The 10,237-nt window shown below is 41.9% G+C and overlaps 1 non-coding gene across 1 annotated transcript; it reads left to right on the forward strand.

Annotated features, from left to right (window-relative positions):
• Positions 1-4,978: 4,978 nt before the first annotated feature.
• Positions 4,979-5,050, forward strand: TRNAQ-UUG (transfer RNA glutamine (anticodon UUG)). The gene has a single exon. It is a non-coding gene; the product is annotated as a tRNA-Gln (tRNA).
• The last annotated feature ends 5,187 nt before the right edge of the window (positions 5,051-10,237 follow it).

Here is a 10,237-nt window from a genome sequence, read left to right on the forward strand (position 1 = left end):
ATTTAACAAAGAATCCACCTCACTTGTGACATCTAACCCCTTAATCAAAGCATTCAACTATGGTTTAGGATCAGATTTATCTGAACGTCATTTAACCCCAACAAATCTGTCATCTAATTGAAGATCTTCATGATCTAAATATGTGGGAACATCAAATATGATAATCTAGGTGCATGTCTGCCTTCCATCTGGTCCCTCCATAATAACACCTTCAGAACCACAAGTGGGTAAGAAATCTAACAGTATCATTGATCTTGACAGACACATAAGATCTATATCTTCCTTGAACGAAACCTTAAAACTCTTGTGGTATCTATAGAGTCGTACGTACTGCCCCCTGTAGCTTCTGGTGAAACTCCAGATGTACTGTAAATGGGGAAATATGGCCTCAACCTACCCAAAGATCACTGTGTCTCTAGCTCTCAGCCTCCAGAGTTAAGTCTCTCTATTTCCTCGTCATGCCTATCACTCAGGCGAGGAGGATAACTGACCCTTTAACACTTTGTTATCAGTGTTTTCCTCCTTTCCTCTCACCAGAGATACTTTTACCCTTTGTGTTTATCACCCCGATACCATCTCGAAGCTTCGTTCATCCCCCTTTGGGCACCCGGGACCATCATTCATAGTCTTAGTTGATGAATTTTGACAATAGTGTTATTATTACCCCTCGATTTTCTCGTCTTAAGACTTGGTATGAAATGGTTTCTAACCCCCTCCAATTCTAATTCAAAGCCTTGCCCAAGTTATCGGGACACTTGGAGGAAGAGGTACGTCAGGTCAAAAACCCAGACTCAATAATCAACTTTTCAGTTAAGGAATCCATTAATATCACGATCGTCAACATTTGACAACTTCAATACATATTCTGAACTTACTATTCCTCGCTACTTGGGCCTACAACTTTATTTCTAAGCACAACACCAGCCCAATGATATGAGATATAGACAAACGCATGTGGAACTGCAGACGAAGAAGCCCTGGAGAAAGTAGGAATCCAACCCTAGATAAACAAACCTTTTGAATCAACGCTCACGTTTATTGAAATTAAAAAAGAAATCTTGTTGCTACTTAGCGTTGTTTTGGTCTTGCTTTGCTTCAAGAGGGCTGCCAGCAGCGGTGGTCGAAGTGTGGCAATGGTCAAATCATTAGATAAATGACTCCCACCTGAATGACAGCTGTAACTTCATGGTTTGGTCAGCCACAATGCCTCCCCCACCACTTCCACCATCTTTGACCAAACTTAAAACTCCTTTACCCCCAGTATGGCTGGCTTCATCGGTATTATTACCATTTGGAACCATCAGCCAATTTCTTGGGTTTGGATGAATTTTCTTTTTTTTCCGAAGCGTTTGTCACCGTTGCCGGGAATTTAACCCTTACATGGGAGCTCCGGTTGTCGCTGTGGTATTTAGTTCGCCAAATAACTTCTTTATAAATGAAGTCCATTACAAAGTAAAGCATCATAAGTGGATCCAATGAAGTCCATTACAAAGTAAAGGATCATAAGTGGATCCAATGAAGTCCATTACAAAGTAAAGGATCATACGTGGATGCAGCCAGGATACTTCTCCGTGGTGGGGCTCGCTACGTGGTTGGTAGATGTGGCCCTCCCCGCCACATGGTCACAGTGGTTGACCTAGTTTACGTCAACACATTACGAGGTCAGCCTTCACCAAATCCATATGGCGTTCATACCAGCTTCACCCATATTCCATTTCCTCCAATTCCACTTCTGGGTATTCCACCTCCATATCCACACAGCCAAATTCCACTCCATCCATGACTTCCACGTCCGGGTATTCCATCAATTCCACTCCATCCATCTCTTCAACGTCTGGGTATTCCACCTCCATATCCACACAGCCAAATTCCACTCCATCCATCACTTCCACGTCTGGGTATTCCACTTCCATGTCCACACAGCCATAGCCCATGTCAAATACATGGACATATTCAAATTCCATCTCCTGGACAAAGGAGGATCGTCCTACCTCCTTGGTGAACATTATTATATTGAAGTGTCCGAGGAAAGGTTGAGGGAGCTTGCAAGGCGGAGCAGAGATGTTCACTCGACAGAGGTCACAGCTCAAATGATGCTCTCGGTCCCGGCTCCCGCCCTTATATAACCTGGGAACTGATCATATCCTAGCATAGCTTAATATAGTGAAGTCTAATATAGTGAAGTTAATACTTTAATACAGTTAAGTTTATTTCTCAATAGTTTAATACATGTGCCTCACAACAGTTCCTTCACCCGTACAATGTCCCGTCACAGAACACAAGGATTGTCATTATAATTCGTTTTTATCAGCAAAAATTAGATGAAAGTGACTAAAGATAAGTGGTTTAATATGTTATGTGTGTTCTCTGTCATAATCAAGATGGCCATCTACCCTGATGTGTAAAGAAAGCATCAATTTTGTCGAGGCTGTGGTGAAGATAAGAACACAATGATATGATAATGTGGTCATACAATGGTGTAGTCAAGATGTTGTGTTAGAGCTAAGTAGTGGAGATGGGGTGTAGTGAAGAGGAGGATTTAGTCAAAATATATATGTTTCTTCAGGCTGAGCCATTCCATATTTTTTTTTTTTTTTTTTTTTTTGCTTTGTCGCTGTCTCCCGCGTTTGCGAGGTAGCGCAAGGAAACAGACGAAAGAAATGGCCCAACCCACCCCCATACACATGTATATACATACGTCCACACACGCAAATATACATACCTCCACAGCTTTCCATGGTTTATCCCCAGACGCCTCACATGCCCTGATTTAATCCACTGACAGCACGTCAACCCCGGCATACCACACCGCTCCAACCCACTCTATTCCTTGCCCTCCTTTCACCCTCCTGCATGTTCAGGCCCTGATCACACAAAATCTTTTTCACTCCATCTTTCCACCTCCAATTTGGTCTCCCTCTTCTCCTCGTTCCCTCCACCTCGACATATATATCCTCTTGGTCAATCTTTCCTCACTCATTCTCTCCATGTGCCCAAACCATTTCAAAACACCCTCTTCTGCTCTCTCAACCACGCTCTTTTTATTTCCACACATCTCTCTTACCCTTACGTTACTTACTCGATCAAACCACCTCACACCACACATTGTCCTCAAACATCTCATTTCCAGCACATCCATCCTCCTGCGCACAACTCTATCCATAGCCCACGCCTCGCAACCATACAACATTGTTGGAACCACTATTCCTTCAAACATACCCATTTTTGCTTTCCGAGATAATGCTCTCGACTTCCAAACATTCTTCAAGGCTCCCAGAATTTTCGCCCCCTCCCCTACCCTATGATCCACTTCCGCTTCCATGGTTCCATCCATATAGATGAATATATCTATAATCTAATTGCGGTAAATTACCATATGACTTTAACGGCACCAGCCAGCAGGAAAAATGTCGGATATAGGAGTGACTGAATATTTTGTCGGGTACAGAAATAATTGAATATTTGGTACGATCGATCAAAATACTTTTTATAGGCAAATAATTTCTGATTTCTCAAATGATTTTTTCCATCTGTTGGAACTGGTTAGAGTAATTAAAGATATGAAAACCGATGAAAAAGTTCAGTTTAACGCTTTTACGAATGTCTTGCTGCGTGTTTGGGAAGAGCAGTAAACTACAGGAATATATTGGTCTAATGTCCCCTGCTCGTCCAACAGCAGATATTGTATGGTCTGAGACATTATTTCTGGTGGAGGTGGATTCTCTCCGGCATTGCGTCAATCACTTCCACAAACTTGCGCCATTTTGCACAAATACAGATCCGATATGATGCATTTCCCAGCTCTGTTACGTTATGGACCCTATTCATCCTAGCCTAACCTAGCCTAAATAAAAAGGTGTGGAATAATGTGCAACATTTCTCCTTCATTACAAGTGATAATAAACCTAGGCTATACAGCAACCAGGAACGTCCATATTTGTCTAACTTCTCACATGTCTGTGTCATCTGTCTGCAAACATGTCGACCATTACCATGAGGGCGGGCAATTGCGGCTTTTGATTTTGAATATCACACGTTTCCTCTCTGCCGTGAGATCTTCATACTTAAATAAAATGGTGGGCCGTAAGAAATATATGTCCATCGAAGGTCAACTATATGGCTCAGTTCCATCATCAGTTTCTAAGAAAACTGAAAAGATAAGGTCCCACTGAGATTCGAACTCGGATTGCTGGATCCAAAGTCCAGAGTGCTAACCCTTACACCATGGGACCTGATAAGAAAAGATGTGATTTCATCTAAATGTTTTACATATAATCAACCAGAGGCCATTCCTCCCTCCCTGCCTGCAGGGTTCAAGGTTTTCTAGAAGGTTCTCGAAGATTCTGGTAAGATCATTACCTTTGAGAGGTCGTCGTTAGGTGACAGTCAGGTTCACTCTATGGTTGGTGTTTGTAGTTGGTTGTCCGAGGATGTTGTTATACTTGATCAATTTTGTAATTGTTGACTTTCAGGTAGGAAGTACTCATTTACGATGCATCCTTGTACTCACAACAACCTTATGAGTCACTTCAAGATTTATCTTCACTACAACTTTATCTTCACTACACTATTAAGGTTGAAGTCAATGGTCACATTCACTACAATCTCAACACGACTGGTCTTATACCTAACCCATATCATCACTACATCCATGTACATGTATTTCTTGCAGAATAACGCAGATATCAATGATTTCTGTGAAAATTGACATATACAGCCTTACGTATCTATCGATCTATCCAATATCTGTTTTTTACCTATCTATCTATCTACTATCTATCTATCTATCTATCTAAATCAGAAAGTCAACAACAATATCATTAATGATACGTATAACTACGTCCTCTCAATGGCAGCTCCTACCCAGAATCCTCGAGAACCTTCTAGAAAACCTTGAACCCTGCAGGCAGGGAGGGAGGAATGGCCTCTGGTTGATTATATGTAAAACATTTAGATGAAATCACATCTTTTCTTATCAGGTCCCATGGTGTAAGGGTTAGCACTCTGGACTTTGGATCCAGCAATCCGAGTTCGAATCTCGGTGGGACCTCATCTTTTCAGTTTTCTTCGATACTGATGATGGCCACATTATTCTGTACGTTATATATACATTAATATATATACATAAATATGTATATATAAACATATGTATGGAATAATATGGTTTTATCAATAGCCAGAGACCATTCCTCCCTCCTTGCCTGCAGAGTTCATAGTTTTCTGGAAGGTTCTAGAAGATTCTGGTGAGATAATTGCCATTGAGAGGACGTTGTTATACTTCATATATCTATGATTCTATTATTGTTGACTTTCAGATAAAGATAGATAGATAAATAGGTAGATAGATAGTTAGATTGATAGATAGATAGAGCGATATTTAGATAGGTATATAGATAGATAAGTTTCATCAATACTGTATCTTACGCCATCTCCTGTTGCTGGACATATGTTCTACCAACATTGGGAAAACCTCCAGTAGACCTTAATGTAAAGCAAGATAATAACAAAACCTGCAATAAAAGAATACGATCAACTCCCCAGTGCAGAAATATTGTGACCAGAAAGTCTTCTAGCAAGATGTCAGACGCTTCCACGGCAATCACGAACATAGCATGAAATATTTGAACATCAACAATAACAAAACTAAAGATGATAATGAAACTATAACAAGAAAAATGATAAACATATGGAAAATAGTGTTCTAGATTATGCCTCTAGAAAACAAACTTTAACGAAAACTGTGAAAAGAAATACCCATCTGGCTGATACGACACAGTAAAAGAACCATCCCACAACCAACTCTAAACTGAACCTGACTGTCCCCTAACAACGTCCTCTCAATGGTATTTATCTTACCAGAATCTCGTAGAACTTTCCAGAAAATCAAGAACTCTGCAGGCAAGGAGGGAGGAATGGCCTCTGGCTGCTGATGATAACCACATTATTCTATATATATACTTTTACCTACAACCGAAGGTTGACCGGCCAGCCCAAGTGGCTACAGAGGTTGTATCCATGAAAGAAACGGACCCACCAGCAGACGAATTCGGTTGGCAGGTTGTATGGAAGAAGAGGAAAAAGAAGGTTGCCCAACCAGCCCAACCAGAAGGGTGTAGCAAAGAAACGAAAGAAGGCTGCCCAACCAACCTGGGTGGTAGTAAGGATGGCTGCTCCACAACCCCAGATCGTTAGGCAGACTGTAGCCATGGAAGAAAGGAAGGCTGCTCGTCCACCAGCCCAGGTACCGAGTGAGCGTGTAGCTATGCTGGCTGACCCACCAGCCCGGGTAGATAGCTACGCCCAGATGGCTATGTCGGGTGCAGCAAAGAAGGAAACCCCACAACTACTCCACGAGGTTTGCAAGCCTGCATCCAAAAAGATGAAGACGAAGGTTGCCACACTACCCAATGCACCACAACATGTCTAGAAAGGGAAAAGGTGGACAGAATCGCTGGAGGTCCCACTCCAACAACAAAATCACCTTAGGAGCCAAGATCCACCCATTATTGAAAATATATATATATATATATATATATATGTGTGGATCAGGTGTTTGCTTTGAAGAATGTATGTGAGAAATACTTAGAAAAGCAAATGGATTTGTATGTAGCATTTATGGATCTGGAGAAGGCATATGATAGAGTTGATAGAGATGCTCTGTGGAAGGTATTAAGAATATATGGTGTGGGAGGCAAGTTGTTAGAAGCAGTGAAAAGTTTTTATCGAGGATGTAAGGCATGTGTACGTGTAGGAAGAGAGGAAAGTGATTGGTTCTCAGTGAATGTAGGTTTGCGGCAGGGGTGTGTGATGTCTCCATGGTTGTTTAATTTGTTTATGGATGGGGTTGTAAAGGAGGTAAATGCAAGAGTCCTGGAAAGAGGGGCAAGTATGAAGTCTGTTGGGGATGAGAGAGCTTGGGAAGTGAGTCAATTGTTGTTCGCTGATGATACAGCGCTGGTGGCTGATTCATGTGAGAAACTGCAGAAGCTGGTGACTGAGTTTGGTAAAGTGTGTGGAAGAAGAAAGTTGAGAGTAAATGTGAATAAGAGCAAGGTTATTAGGTACAGTAGGGGTGAGGGTCAAGTCAATTGGGAGGTGAGTTTGAATGGAGAAAAACTGGAGGAAGTGAAGTGTTTTAGATATCTGGGAGTGGATCTGTCAGCGGATGGAACCATGGAAGCGGAAGTGGATCATAGGGTGGGGGAGGGGGCGAAAATTTTGGGAGCCTTGAAAAATGTGTGGAAGTCGAGAACATTATCTCGGAAATCAAAAATGGGTATGTTTGAGGGAATAGTGGTTCCAACAATGCTGTATGGTTGCGAGGCGTGGGCTATGGATAGAGATGTGCGCAGGAGGATGGATGTGCTGGAAATGAGATGTTTGAGGACAATGTGTGGTGTGAGGTGGTTTGATCGAGTAAGTAACGTAAGGGTAAGAGAGATGTGTGGAAATAAAAAGAGCGTGGTCGAGAGAGCAGAAGAGGGTGTTTTGAAATGGTTTGGGCACATGGAGAGAATGAGTGAGGAGAGATTGACCAAGAGGATATATGTGTCGGAGGTGGAGGGAACGAGGAGAAGAGGGAGACCAAATTGGAGGTGGAAAGATGGAGTGAAAAAGATTTTGTGTGATCGGGGCCTGAACATGCAGGAGGGTGAAAGGAGGGCAAGAAATAGAGTGAATTGGAGTCATGTGGTATACAGGGGTTGACGTGCTGTCAGTGGATTGAAGCAAGGCATGTGAAGCGTCTGGGGTAAACCATGGAAAGCTGTGTAGGTATGTATATTTGCGTGTCTGGACGTGTGTATGTACATGTGTATGGGGGGGGGGGGGGGGGTTGGGCCATTTCTTTCGTCTGTTTCCTTGCGCTACCTCGCAAACGCGGGAGACAGCGACAAAGTATAAAAAAAAAAAAAAAAAAAAAAAAAAAAATATATATATATATATATATATATATATATATATATATATATATATATATATATATATATATATATATATATATATATATATATATGTATATATATATATATATATATATATATATATATATATATATATATATATATATATATATATATATATATATATATATATATATAAACTACATTGCATCTTACATATAAATAGAATCATCAAGCTTCACTATATTAACTTTACTATATTTGAATATAAACAAGGTCTAACCGAGGTTACTTGGTTGAGCAAGACGTGAGAATATCATCAAATGGGCCTCCAGCCCTGGGTTGAAATTGTCGTTCTGACGTATTTCGAGTTCAGTACTGATACAGGACCATTGAATATAGAACTATCTTGTTAGTCTGTGTAACTCGGCCTGACCCAGTCCACGTCTTCAATGGCTTTCTGTTACTACAAACGGGATTACAAAGGAAAGGCTTCCTTTGTTAGTTTCATGAATACCTTCGTTCAAATGAAGGGAAAGACTATTACTATGAAGCGGTACCTTATCAGCAGGAAAGAGCTGCAGCAACGGTATGAAAGTTACTGCAAGATACATAACGAGCCCTTGGCTTCCAACGTAAACATCGGCCGCCATTTGGGTTCCCTCGGCATCATGTGTGACACCAAGATTGGACCCGTTGGGAAACAGGAACGATACTATTCTGGTATCATGTGGCTCGATGGCGCAGGATCACCGGTTGAAATGCAAAGAAAATGGAGAAAGCCGCCCAAACGTATCATGAAGGCCGTGCAAGAGAAGATCGAGAGGAATCGGTTGAGAGACGATATCGCTCACAGTATATTGAAATTTATACCCAAGACTTCACCTGATCTCCAGACACAGCCGGTCACAGAGACCAACAGCCCCGCTTCCCAGACACAGCAAGTCACAGAGACCACCAGCCCGGCTTCCCAGACACAGCAAGTCACAGAGACCACCAGCCCCGCTTCCCAGACACAGCCAGTCACAGAGACCACCAGCCCCGCTCTCCAGACACAGCCAGACACACAAGCCACCAGCCCCGTCTCCCACACAGAGCCACAAGATCCTGATATTGAGGAAGCAAATGAATTTCTCGATGATTTTTTGCTTTCACTGGAGAAGAACTGATGAGTTCCTTATAGACAAGAATCTATATAAGTTCACTTATGGAGTGAGATCTTTGACGGAGCTGTGCTGCCTATAGCACAGCCTACCAAAGGGTGATCTTTGCTGTCGTGCAGTAACCTCATGAGGGCGGAGTCCGGCTACACTTTCTTTACCGAGGAAAAGATCTCTGCACTAATATTGAGTTTCTCCGTTGGCGTCAGGGTAAACACCCATCCCCCCCGAAGCTTGGTTACCTTTCCGTGGTGGGGGGGACTTCATGGATTGGGCAGTAGCAACCATCGTTGGTTGCTTCTGTTCAATCCATGAACGAAAAACCAAGCATCTTGAACGTAATTGTCGTATAAATTCACTTGGTGTCAAAACTGACGCGAAAGTGGTTGTCTCAATTTTGTCAGAAATGTTTGTGCGTTTCGGTCTGATGGCGGGAGTCGGTTTGGCGCTGTGGTCATGAGGGAATACGAGGAAGATTGGCAACCGTCCCAGAAGTAGCTACAGTGAGGCCCAGCAGCTGTCCCTAATACTGTGGAAGGCACTCATGTAAGGTGTGCAGTGAGACGCAGCAGTAACAAGGAAACGGACAACCAAAACAGCAATCTTGATCATCAGGAGGCTATCCAATGCTCAGAGTAGATAAGGACGATTATTGTATGGCTTCGCTCAGAGGATGAAAATCTTAGCCGTGAAAATCAACAAGTAAAATAACTAGTAGTTAGTGGTAGTGAAGTGGAATTACCGTATTTCTGTGGTCTTAATAGTAAAACGAAACTTTTCGTTTTCTCCATCAATCTAGAGGTGTTGTAGACCACCATCCTTAAGGTTGTAAGGTAATGGTAACTACAAGGTTATGACCTCAGCAAATTTGTGATGGAAAGTGCAGGAGATGTGGTAATGTATATAATATAAATTATATATAGTTGTATAATAAATGCGTATTAAAATTTTGTCTTTTCTGTTCCCGTTCATTAATTCAAATACAGGTAAGTTTTCTCTCTAACGAGGTGGGATAAGCTACGTGCACTCGGCTTATGAATGTGGTGACTTTCCCTTCATTACCACAATGTTGTGCTGAGCTGAAGATGCAGAATTCCGTAGACGAAACTAAGATAGGTAATCAATCTACATCAAAAATTGAATGTATGTATCTTTAGATGGACATAAAACAAACGG

This window comes from Panulirus ornatus, chromosome 58 (genome assembly GCF_036320965.1).
Source record: "Panulirus ornatus isolate Po-2019 chromosome 58, ASM3632096v1, whole genome shotgun sequence".
Lineage (NCBI taxonomy): Eukaryota > Metazoa > Arthropoda > Malacostraca > Decapoda > Palinuridae > Panulirus > Panulirus ornatus.